This window comes from Pleurodeles waltl, chromosome 8, assembly GCF_031143425.1.
Source record: "Pleurodeles waltl isolate 20211129_DDA chromosome 8, aPleWal1.hap1.20221129, whole genome shotgun sequence".
Lineage (NCBI taxonomy): Eukaryota > Metazoa > Chordata > Amphibia > Caudata > Salamandridae > Pleurodeles > Pleurodeles waltl.
Window position 1 is genome coordinate 153,212,788 of NC_090447.1, and position 12,743 is coordinate 153,225,530.

The 12,743-nt window shown below is 44.9% G+C and overlaps 1 protein-coding gene across 6 annotated transcripts in view; it reads right to left on the reverse strand.

Annotated features, from left to right (window-relative positions):
- Nucleotides 1-12,743, reverse strand: part of PICALM (phosphatidylinositol binding clathrin assembly protein) — a 449,858-nt gene that overhangs the window by 112,544 nt on the left and 324,571 nt on the right. The window lies entirely within an intron of this gene.

Genomic DNA, 12,743 nt, shown 5'->3' on the forward strand with positions numbered 1-12,743 from the left:
AACAAAGAGGTATGGTCTCAGCTTCTTCAGGGACCAAACCACAGCAAAGGCCTCCCTCTCAATGGCACTCCAACGCTGCTCCCTAGGGAGTAACCTCCTGCTAATGAAAGCAACAGGCTGGTCAAGGCCATCATCATTTGTTTGGGACAAAACTGCCCCTATCCCATGTTCAGAGGCATCTGTCTGCACAATGAATTGCTTGGCGTAATCTGGAGCTTTTAGAACTGGTGCTGTGCACATAGCTTGTTTCAGGGTGTCAAAGGCCTGTTGGCATTCTACAGTCCAGTTTACTTTCTTGGGCATTTTCTTGGAGGTGAGTTCTGTGAGGGCTGTCACAATGGATCCATATCCCTTCACAAACCTCCTATAGTACCCAGTCAAGCCAAGGAATGCTCTCACTTGAGTCTGGGTTTTTGGAGCTGCCCAGTCCAGAATAGTCTGGATCTTAGGCTGGAGTGGCTGAACTTGGCCTCCACCTACAAGGTGTCCCAAGTAAACCACAGTTCCCTGCCCTATCTGGCATTTGGATGCCTTGATAGAGAGGCCTGCAGATTGCAGAGCCTTCAAAACCTTCTTCAGGTGGACCAGGTGATCCTGCCAGTTGGAGCTAAAGACAGCAATATCGTCAAGATAAGCTGCACTGAAGGACTCCAAGCCAGCAAGGACTTGATTCACCAACCTTTGGAAGGTGGCAGGGGCATTCTTTAAACCAAAGGGCATAACAGTGAACTGATAATGCCCATCAGGTGTGGAGAATGCTCTCTTTTCTTTTGCTCCAGGGGCCATTTTGATTTGCCAGTACCCTGCTGTTAAGTCAAAGGTACTTAAGAATTTGGCAGCCCCTAATTTATCAATCAGCTCATCCGCTCTAGGAATGGGATGGGCATCTGTCTTGGTGACAGAGTTAAGTCCTCTGTAGTCCACACAAAACCTCATCTCTCTCTTTCCATCTTTGGTGTGAGGTTTGGGGACTAAGACCACTGGGCTAGCCCAGGGGCTGCCAGAGTGCTCAATTACTCCCAATTCCAGCATCTTGTGGACTTCCACCTTGATGCTTTCCTTAACTTGATCAGACTGTCTGAATATTTTGTTTTTGACAGGCATGCTGTCTCCTGTGTCCACATCATGGGTACACAGGTGTGTCTGACCAGGGGTTAGGGAAAAGAGCTCAGCAAACTGCTGCAGGACTGTCCTACAGTCAGATTGCTGTTGGCCAGAGAGGGTGTCTGACTAGATCACTCCATCTACTGAGCCATCATTAGGGTTTGATGACAGAAGATCAGGGAGAGGCTCACTCTCAGCTTCCTGATCCTCATCTGTTACCATTAACAGATTGACATCAGCCCTGTCATGGAAGAGCTAAAGGCGGTTCACATGGATCACCCTCTTGGGGCTCCTGCTTGTGCCCAGGTCTACCAGGTAGGTGACCTGACTCTTCCTCTCTAGCACTGGGTAAGGGCCACTCCATTTGTCATGAAGTGCCCTGGGAGCCACAGGCTCCAAAACCCAGACTTTCTGCCCTGGTTGAAATTCAACCAGTGCAGCCTTTTGGTCATACCAAAACTTCTGGAGCTGTTGGCTGGCCTCAAGGTTTTTACTTGCCTTTTCCATGTACTCTGCCATCCTTGAGCAAAGGCCAAGTACATAGTCCACTATGTCTTGTTTAGGCTCATGAAGAGGTCTCTCCCAGCCTTCTTTAACAAGAGCAAGTGGTCCCCTTACAGGGTGGCCAAACAGAAGTTCAAAGGGTGAGAACCCTACTCCCTTCTGAGGCACCTCTCTGTAAGCGAAAAGCAGACATGGCAAGAGGACATCCCATCTCCTTTTGAGTTTTTCTGGGAGCCCCATGATCATGCCCTTTAATGTCTTGTTGAATCTCTCAACAAGGCCATTAGTTTGTGGATGATAGGGTGTAGTGAATTTATAAGTCACTCCACACTCATTCCACATGTGTTTCAGGTATGTGGACATAAAGTTGGTACCTCTGTCAGACACCACTTCCTTAGGGAAGCCCACTCTGGTAAAGATACCAATGAGGGCCTTGGCTACTGCAGGGGCAGTAGTCGACCTAAGGGGAATAGCTTCAGGATACCTAGTAGCATGATCCACTACTACTAGGATGTACATATTTCCTGAGGCTGTGGGAGGTTCAAGTGGACCCACTATGTCCACACCCACTCTTTCAAAAGGGGACCCCCACCACTGGAAGTGGAATGAGGGGGGCCTTTGGATGTCCACCTGTCTTACCACTGGCTTGACAGGTGGTACAGGAGATGCAAAACTCCTTAACCTTCTGGGACATGTTGGCCAGTAGAAGTGGTTGACTAACCTCTCCCACGTCTTGGTTTGTCCCAAATGCCCAGCAAGGGGAATATCATGGGCTAAGGTCAGAAAAAACTCTCTGAACGCCTGAGGCACTACCACTCTCCTAGTGGCACCAGGTTTGGGATCTCTTGACTCAGTGTACAGGAGTCCATCTTCCCAATAGACCCTATGTGTTCAATTTTTCTTGCCTTTGGACTCTTCAGCAGCTTGCTGCCTAAGGCCTTCAAGAGAGGGACAGGTTTCTTGCCCCTTACACAACTCTTCCCTTGAGGGTCCCCCTGGGCCTAAGAGCTCAACCTGGTAAGGTTCCAGCTCCATAGGCTCAGTTCCCTCAGAGGGCAGAACTTCTTCCTGAGAAGAGAGGCTCTCTTTTTCTTGTTGTGTTGCAGCTGGTTTCCCAGCTGACTTTCCTTTTCTCTTGGTAGGCTGGGCCTTTCTTCCAGACTCCAGCTCTACTTTTTCACCCTGTGCCTTGCACTGTGCCCTTGTTTTGACACACACCAGTTCAGGGATACCCAGCATGGCTGCATGGGTTTTCAGTTCTACCTCAGCCCATGCTGAGGACTCCAGGTCATTTCCAAGCAAACAGTCTACTGGGATATTTGAGGAGACCACCACCTGTTTCAGGCCATTGACCCCTCCCCACTCTAAAGTTACCATTGCCATGGGATGTACTTTAGTTTGATTGTCAGCATTGGTGACTGGATAGGTTTGTCCAGTCAGGTATTGGCCAGGGGAAACCAGTTTCTCTGTCACCATAGTGACACTGGCACCTGTATCCCTCAGGCCCTCTACACTTGTCCCATTAATTAAGAGCTGCTGCCTGTATTTTTGCATGTTAAGGGGCCAGGCAGCCAGTGTGGCTAAATCCACCCCACCCTCAGAGACTAATGTAGCTTCAGTGTGACACCTGATTTGCTCTGGGCACACTGTTGATCCCACTTGGAGACTAGCCATTCCAGTGTTAGCTGGAGTGGAGTTTGAAGTGGTATTTTTCTTGGGCCAGGCCTTGTCTCCAGTTTGGTGTCCAGACTGACTACAGCTACGACACCAGGTCTTTTTGGGATCAAAGTTTTTACCCTTGTACCCAGAATTGTTTTGTGAAGAGGCTCTGGGCCCACCCTCCTGTGCAGGTTTTTGGGGGCCTGTAGAAGACTCTTTACTATTTTTGTTTTTGGCTGTCTCACCACCCTTCCCCTTTTTTTGTGACCCCTTTCTTTTGGTCACCCCCTGTGGAGGTTTTGGACACCCTAGTCTTGACCCAATGGTCCGCCTTCTTTCCCAATTCTTGGGGAGAAATTGGTCCTAGGTCTACCAGATGCTGATGCAGTTTATCATTGAAACAATTACTTAATAGGTGTTCTTTCACAAATAAATTGTACAGCCCATCATAATTACTTACAGCACTGCCTTGAATCCAACCATCTAGTGTTTTTACTGAGTAGTCTACAAAGTCAACCCAGGTCTGGCTCGAGGATTTTTGAGCCCCCCTGAATCTAATCCTATACTCCTCAGTGGAGAATCCAAAGCCCTCAATCAGGGTACCCTTCATGAGGTCATAAGATTCTGCATCTTTTCCATAGAGTGTGAGGAGTCTATCCCTACACTTTCCTGTGAACATTTCCCAAAGGAGAGCACCCCAGTGAGATTTGGTCACTTTTCTGGTTACACAAGCCCTCTCAAAAGCTGTGAACCATTTGGTGATGTCATCACCATCTTCATATTTAGTTACAATCCCTTTAGGGATTTTCAACATGTCAGGAGAATCTCTGACCCTATTTATGTTGCTGCCACCATTGATGGGTCCTAGGCCCATCTCTTGTCTTTCCCTTTCTATGGCTAGGATCTGTCTTTCCAAAGCCAATCTTTTGGCCATCCTGGCTAACTGGATGTCCTCTTCACTGGAGTTATCCTCAGTGATTTCAGAGAGGTTGGTCCCTCCTGTGAGGGAGCCAGCATCTCTGACTATTATGCTTGGAGTCAGGGCTTGGGACGCCCTGTCTTCCCTAGATAGGACTGGTAGGGGGGAATCACCCTCCAAGTCACTATCATCATCCTCTGTGTTGCCATCCTCAGAGGGGTTGGCCTTTTCAAACTCTGCCAACAGCTCCTGGAGCTGTAGTTTGGAAGGTCTGGGGCCCATTACTATTTTCTTTATTTTACAGAGTGACCTTAGCTCCCTCATCTTAAGATGGAGGTAAGGTGTGGTGTCGAGTTCCACCACATTCATCTCTGCACTAGACATTATGCTTCTAAAAGTTGGAATACTTTTTAAGAATCTAAAACTAGTTCTAGAATCTAATTCAAACTTTTACCAAACTTTTAAACTCTAAAAGCAATGCTAACAGGGACTAACACAAGGCCCTAGCAGAACTTTTAAGAATTTAGAAAAATAGTTCAAATTGCAAAAACAATTTCTAATGACAATTTTTGGAATTTGTCGTGTGATCAGGTATTGGCTGAGTAGTCCAGCAAATGCAAAGTCTTGTACCCCACCGCTGATCCACCAATGTAGGAAGTTGGCTCTGTATGCACTATTTCAAAGTAAGGAATAGTATGCGCAGAGTCCAAGGGTTCCCCTTAGAGGTAAGATAGTGGCAAAAAGAGATAATACTAATGCTCTATTTTGTGGTAGTGTGGTCGAGCAGTAGGCTTATCAAAGGAGTAGTGTTAAGCATTTGTTGTACATACACACAGGCAATAAATGAGGAACACACACTCAGAGACAAATCCAGGCCAATAGGTTTTGTTATAGAAAAATATCTTTTCTTAGTTTATTTTAAGAACCACAGGTTCAAATTCTACATGTAATATCTCATTTGAAAGGTATTGCAGGGTAAATACTTTAGGAACTTTGAATGATTACAGTAGCATATATACTTTTCACATAAAACACAAATAGCTGTTTTAAAAGTGGACACAGTGCAATTTTCACAGTTCCTGGGGGAGGTAAGTTATTGTTAGTTTTAGCAGGTAAGTAAATCACTTACAAGTCTCAGGTTTGGGTCCAAGGTAGCCCACCGTTGGGGGTTCAGAGCAACCCCAAAGTTACCACACCAGCAGCTCAGGGCCGGTCAGGTGCAGAGGTCAAAGAGGTGCCCAAAACACATAGGCTTCAATGGAGAGAAGGGGGTGCCCCGGTTCCGGTCTGCCAGCAGGTAAGTACCCGCGTCTTCGGAGGGCAGACCAGGGGGATTTTGTAGGGCACCGGGGGGGACACAAGTCAGCACAAAAAGTACACCCTCAGCAGCGCGGGGGCGGCCGGGTGCAGTGTGTAAACAAGCGTCGGGTTCTCTGTAGGTTTCAATGGGAGACCAAGGGGTCTCTTCAGCGATGCAGGCAGGCAAGGGGGGGGCTCCTCGGGTAGCCACCACCTGGGCAAGGGAGAGGGCCTCCTGGGGGTCACTCCTGCACAGAAGTTCTGTTCCTTCAAGTGCTGGGGGCTGCGGGGGCAGGGTCTTTTCCAGCCGTCGGGACTTTAGGTTCAGGCAGTCGCGGTCAGGGGGAGCCTCGGGATTCCCTCTGCAGGCGTCGCTGTGGGGGCTCAGGGGGGACAACTTTGGTTACTCACGGTCTCGGAGTCGCCGGAGGGTCCTCCCTGAGGTGTTGGTTCTCCACCAGTCGAGTCGGGGCCGCCGGGTGCAGTGTTGCAAGTCTCACGCTTCTTGCGGGGATTTGCAGGGGTCTTTAAATCTGCTCCTCTGTAACAAAGTTGCAGTTCTTTTGGAGCAGTGCCGCTGTCCTCAGGAGTTTCTTGTCTTTCTTGAAGCAGGGCAGTCCTCTGAGGATTCAGAGGTCGCTGGTCCTTGGGAAAGCGTCGCTGGAGCAGGTTTCTTTGGAAGGCAGGAGACAGGCCGGTAGGTCTGGGGCCAAAGCAGTTGGTATCTTCTTTTCTTCCTCTGCAGGGGTCTTTCAGCTCAGCAGTCCTCTTCTTCTTGTAAGTTGCAGGAATCTAAATTCTTAGGTTCAGGGAAGCCCTTAAATACTAAATTTAAGGGCGTGTTTAGGTCTGGGGGGTTAGTAGCCAATGGCTACTAGCCCTGAGGGTGGGTACACCCTCTTTGTGCCTCCTCCCAAGGGGAGGGGGTCACATCCCTAATCCTATTGGGGGAATCCTCCATCTGCAAGAGGGAGGATTTCTAAAAGTTAGAGTCACTTCAGCCCAGGACACCTTAGGGGCTGTCCTGACTGGCCAGTGACTCCTCCTTGTTATTCTCATTATTTCCTCCGGCCTTGCCGCCAAAAGTGGGGGCAGTGGCCGGAGGGGGCAGGCAACTCCACTAGCTGGAGTGTCCTGCGGTGCTGGAACAAAGGTGTGAGCCTTTGAGGCTCACCGCCAGGTGTTACAGCTCCTGCCTGGGGGAGGTGTTAGCATCTCCACCCAGTGCAGAATTTGTTACTGGCCTCAGAGTGACAAAGGCACTCTCCCCATGGGACCAGCAACATGTCTCGGTTGTGGCAGGCTGCTGGAACCAGTCAGCCTACACAGATAGTCGGTTAAGGTTTCAGGGGGCACCTCTAAGGTGCCCTCTGGGGTGTATTTTACAATAAAATGTACACTGGCATCAGTGTGCATTTATTGTGCTGAGAAGTTTGATACCAAACTTCCCAGTTTTCAGTGTAGCCATTATGGTGCTGTGGAGTTCGTGTTTGACAGACTCCCAGACCATATACTCTTATGGCTACCCTGCACTTACAATGTCTAAGGTTTTGTTTAGACATTGTAGGGGCACAGTGCTCATGCACTGGTGCCCTCACCTATGGTATAGTGCACCCTGCCTTAGGGCTGTAAGGCCTGCTAGAGGGGTGACTTATCTATCCTTGCATAGGCAGTGAGAGGGTGGCATGGCACCCTGAGGGGAGTGCCATGTCGACTTACTCATTTTGTTCTCACCAGCACACACAAGCTGGCAAGCAGTGTGTCTGTGCTGAGTGAGGGGTCTCCAGGGTGGCATAAGACATGCTGCAGCCCTTAGAGACCTTCCCTGGCATCAGGGCCCTCGGTACCAGGGGTACCAGTTACAAGGGACTTACCTGGATGCCAGGGTGTGCCAATTGTGGAATCAAAAGTACAGGTTAGGGAAAGAACACTGGTGCTGGGGCCTGGTTAGCAGGCCTCAGCACACTTTCAATTCAAAACATAGCATCAGCAAAGGCAAAAAAGTCAGGGGGTAACCATGCCAAGGAGGCATTTCCTTACATATATTCTTAACCAACTCCGTTTGGGCCACTAAGATGTTATGTTTTAGCTAGTCTTTTAGGGGTTGTTCACATATACTACATCAAGAATTGCTCTAGTAAAAGCTACTGAATCAACACAAGCTACCAAAGGTAAGTCATGGCTTATGTTATGTTAATAGTATTTATATTGTGCTAGCCGATGCCCTAAAGGGGTATCCTGGCAGACACAAGTTGCAGCACTTTAGAGGAGACTTACACTACAGGACCCTGACAGCGCGAACAACAGTTAAAGTAAACATAGTTTTAGCTTCTTCCTGAAAAAGACAGAGATGAGAAACCATTTCATGTTCCTTATGAAAACCAGGTTAACTGTGTGAATTAGGTTACCTGGACTCAATCACAACACAGCCCAAGATTGTGATTGCTTACTCCCACAGCTCAAACGTCTGTTTATCTATATTACCATTATTTTGATTACTTTATAATTTTAACATACGAAGATAGTATTTTTGTCTTCCAAATGCTTGACTGTAGCCCTTCATCTATTAGATGACTCAAGGTGCCACACCTTTTGAAGGCAGCACTGTGGAGAGTTATCACCAGGGTGTTACTATGTTTAATATATCTCAGACATCAGCTTAGAATAACAAATGCTTGTGGCCAGCAAAGAAAACATTCATTAGTACATACACAATTGCACACATCGAGAATGTCCTGTTAGCTTGTGCTGATGGAGGTAAATTTGACACCACTACAAAGCTATGGCTATTTGTGTATGTATGTATGTATGTGGTATTTGTATAGGATGATCCTAGCCAAAGGCACACGAGCAGTGTACACGGCCAAGGAAAAGTTATAGTCAACAAGTAACTGGCGAGGTAGCTGGGTTCTGGGAGTTGTGTTGTTGCTGCTGTGGAACCGCTGCATGTTGAAGCTACACTCCATGCGGTCTTCCACAAAACAACTAGCTCAGACCCATGGGATCCATCACTCATTTGGTAATGTCGTTGCAATTTTTTGCCTACCTCATACTTGCAACAACCTTAAGCACTTTTTCTCTGGGTCCATGCAGGAGTATGGCTGACTAGTTCTTCCAGGCTTTGCCATAGCTACTGCCCCGACAATAGCAACTCTGGAGGATGTTATAAGAAACATTTCAAACTTCAACTATCTTTTAGATGAACTGGCATTGAATGAAATAAGCACATTTTCAAGTTTTTGGTTACAGAAACAACTTGCAGGGAAAGAGCCTAAAACCAGTGCTAGAAGAAATCCGGTAAATGTTATGAAACTGTACACAGACCATACGCCAGATCACGGGACATAAGAAATAAGAGCAGGCAAAGTTAAGAGATGCATCAAGGACACAAAAAATTACATCATTCAACAAGTAAACATACTTTTTCCAGAAGCACAGTGGCAGCCACAGTCACAAGAGGATTGGCACATACTGACAAGCTTCCAGGTTAGTAGTGGCAGTCAAGAGTATTTAGGCCTAACTCACACTGAGCTCACTTTTCTGGCAACAGCAGTTGTAACTTTTGGCTGCTCACATTAGTTTGCACCTAGCTTGACTCGTTCTTTCACTTTTGTTGTTTTCCCCAATACTTGGTTCCCTCTCCTGCTGTTCCTTCTTTATCATTTTGTCGATTGTGTATTTCTAGTCCAGTCTTTTCTCATCTATTTTTATTGTCAGCTCCTGTTTTGGTACAGGAGGGCTAGTCACAGCGTGCCATCTGCTTGTGCTGGGCAAGTCCAGGTCACTGGTGTTTGCTTCTAGTGCTTTCTTATGTGGCTGGACCTCCAGAAATATGTGTTCTCTGACCCACAGGTGGAGAGCTAACCTGGATACTTGTGAATTTGAGACATTGTTCCCAGGAATCCACCACGAACCTTCCAAATACCAAGCTGCATGAGTGTCTCTCTCACCCCTTACACCCTTAGCCTGGATCTTCGTAACCATGCTTCACCTCGGACAACAAGATCAGTCGACCTCTAGGGTGAGAGGAAGGGAATGGCATTGACACAAACACACTTGTAATACTGAGGATGTGACAACATACAGCCTCCCACGGAATCAATATTTTTGATTGTATTTTACACATACTTTTTCAATAACCATCCTTGTGGGAGAATGAGGAGGTAGAAATAGTGAATATTATGTAAGTTCAAGTCTGGGTGTGACTACCCAAATATCCATGCAAAGCCTTGCAAAAGGATAACGAAACAATCTCAGAGATAATAACTGAATCAGTTGATCTGATTAACCAGACGTACGAATAACATGAAACCAAGAGATTTATTGCGCACTGAACTTGGGCTCAAATAAAAGGTATCGTTTAACAATCTACATGAAGTAAGATATAAGAAAGGAAAATAATAACGGACAATAAAAATTCTCACAAGCACACAGAATCTAATTAAAACATAATGACATAAATCCAAGTTAACTCATATCACAGTCAATAAATAAACAATTTAGACAGAGCATACCAATTAAGTAGTTCTGTTTTTTTTTTTTTTTAATAATTGAATTCTATCACACTGAACTATTCTGTGAGGCTAAAAATGCATTTAAAAACTCTACCAGTGTATGAGACATCTTAAAAATAATTTTATAGAGAACATGACAACAATGAACTAAACTGCCTCTTGGTTCCCTAGAAAAGCGATAATGTGCCATAATGTACGAAACCCCTCAGTACAAAAAAGTTAAAAGACCTGCAACTTCATCAAGGAAGTACCCAATCTGCCATCCAGTCACACAACCAAAACATTTTTCAGCGATCATTTTCAGCAGAATCACATTTTAGACCTCCAAATGTCACAATGTCTTCTATGGCAGCAATCCTTCCTCAAACTCACAAACTAATCCCACCTTGCCCCAAGAAAATCTCTATGCTGATCTTTGTTGATGAATTTTATCATATGACACAAGCAAAGAAGTTAGAAGCCGGAAACACGAACAACAGATCCAACAGAAACATTCTGAGTTAGTTTGCAACCCCCTGACAATTGAGAAACCTCTAACACCCCTCCAAATGATCAGAAACAGTTTTATGTTCTACTCCTTTTGCTCTGGAGTAATACTTCCCACCCTGACATTTCATAGCTCCCAGAAGCAAAATTTCAACACTTAGTCCTTTTACGGCAACTTGTGAAGCCTCATCAGGTGTATCATTTGTTTGGCAACAAAGCAGTAGTTTGCTTCTATTTCACACAGATCAAAAAATTATTTCATAGGCAAATTAGACATCCATGCCCAACTGATTACATCAAGACATAAGCCGGGTTGCCTATATTTCATTCTTTTTTATTACTGCTCACAGTGACCTCTTATTAATTCTAGTCAGTCTGATTTGCTTATTCCAACCTGAAAAGGTGTCTTTGTGCCCAGGTCAAGCAGTTGGCTAAGTACTGATAAATGTACAAGCGCTGGTGTCAACCAAAGGCAGCTATCCAAGTGAAGATATTGGTAAACCCCTTTTGGTCGCATTTAGCACAAAGGGTATGGTCTTCAATTGGTTTTAGTTCTTTTGCAATACAATTCTAAATCACAGGAGTTCTATCACAATGTGATGTGGAAATAAGCATCCTGATGGTCAGCCAAGTAAAAATGAATCCCCAGATATACTGCTATTAACACTAGTGCAGAGACAAATTACCAATTTCAAGCAGTTCTTGTCCTAGATTAAGTCACACAAGTCTTAAGTATGGACAAGTGAACATCCTCTGCTCTCATTTAGTCTAGGATATAGGGATAACTAAAATTTGCAGCACTTACACTTGTTCTGCATCTGCTAAAGATAGTTTCCATCACATAATGTAGCATTCTCTGCATAAAGAGAGGAGAAACCTGCCATGTGTTATGCGGTTGACCAAGTCATTATGAAGCTGCACTGCTGTAAACTGTCTACTGCAGAAAATAGGAATAGTAGAAAGGGAAAACATACTCAAAGCAGGTGTAAGAAAATGGAACCAAAGGATAAAGAGGGAGTATTCAAACAATAAAGAAAAGAAATACAATATTCCTACACCAGTGAAAATTACCAACGCATGTTAGCATGAAGCAGCTTCTCAACCAACCCATCCAATACCAAACCAAGAACTACAGTGAACGTGCAGCTTGTGCAGGGAAAACGTTTTGCTGACTCAGAGCGCATTTATCTGCTACACCATCTGGGCTCTGTAGGTATTTTACTTCTTAAAAAGTAGGCTTCCCTTCTACCATAGAGCGGTGCACACAGCCAGCAGGTGGGGAAAAGGAGAGCGACAAATGCTCATAAATACATACAAATTTATAGAACATTAAAATGTTTCAAAAAATCCTAAAACGTGAAGCTTTAATTCTTTTCAAACTTTAAGCAACAACAATATAAGTGAATGTGATTTAGATATTAATGCATCTTTATTCAAACATTCCTCAAACATTAGGAGACAGATGTACGAACACATTTTACAGTCGTAAACACTCCAATTTAGAGTCTGCTACCACAAAATAGGTTTTTGTCTTGGAAACAATCACATTTTAGGCGTTAGTAAACTTTAACCGATTTCTAAATACTGATTCACTAGGTGAAATGGGCGTATACTAGATATCCCTTCGAAATACCGAATCTGTAGAAGATGTATCAAGTTTGGCGCTCAAAATCCATTAGCAAACATTGAAAAGTTACAGAAAGTTTGTAGAGGAGTAGGTGGACCATTCACAGCTCTTAAAAATGTTTTTTTTTTTTTAATGCACCCCTGCTTCATTTAAGGAAAAAGGTTTTCTTCATTTAAAGGCAATCTCAGACTTGGAGGTATGCTAATCGTAGCAAGATCCTAACCCTGTGATAGCCACCAATTGGCAAAACATCGCAATTTGTGACTTAGCTAATTAATATTCATGAAGTAGGTTGGATTACGTCCCACTCCGAATCAGAATTTTAAGAATTGGCCTATTATTACAAAGGTCAGTTTGTAAACTTCCTTACTGCTCGCAAAAACATTGGTTGCAATTTGCGTGAGCTTTTCTGCAACCAGTAATTAATAGATATGGCCCCAAATACATGTTCTTTGGCTTAGGATGTAAACTTGGAGTATCGCTGTAATCATGATGCCAGATAGGAATACTAAACTCACTGCTTTGAATGTAGTAATAGTCGAAAAATAGAAGTAGCCTCCCAAATGTGACAGTTTCCAGGTGACTTACATCATAACAGATTCCCACATACCACTACTAGAAAAGGACAAAT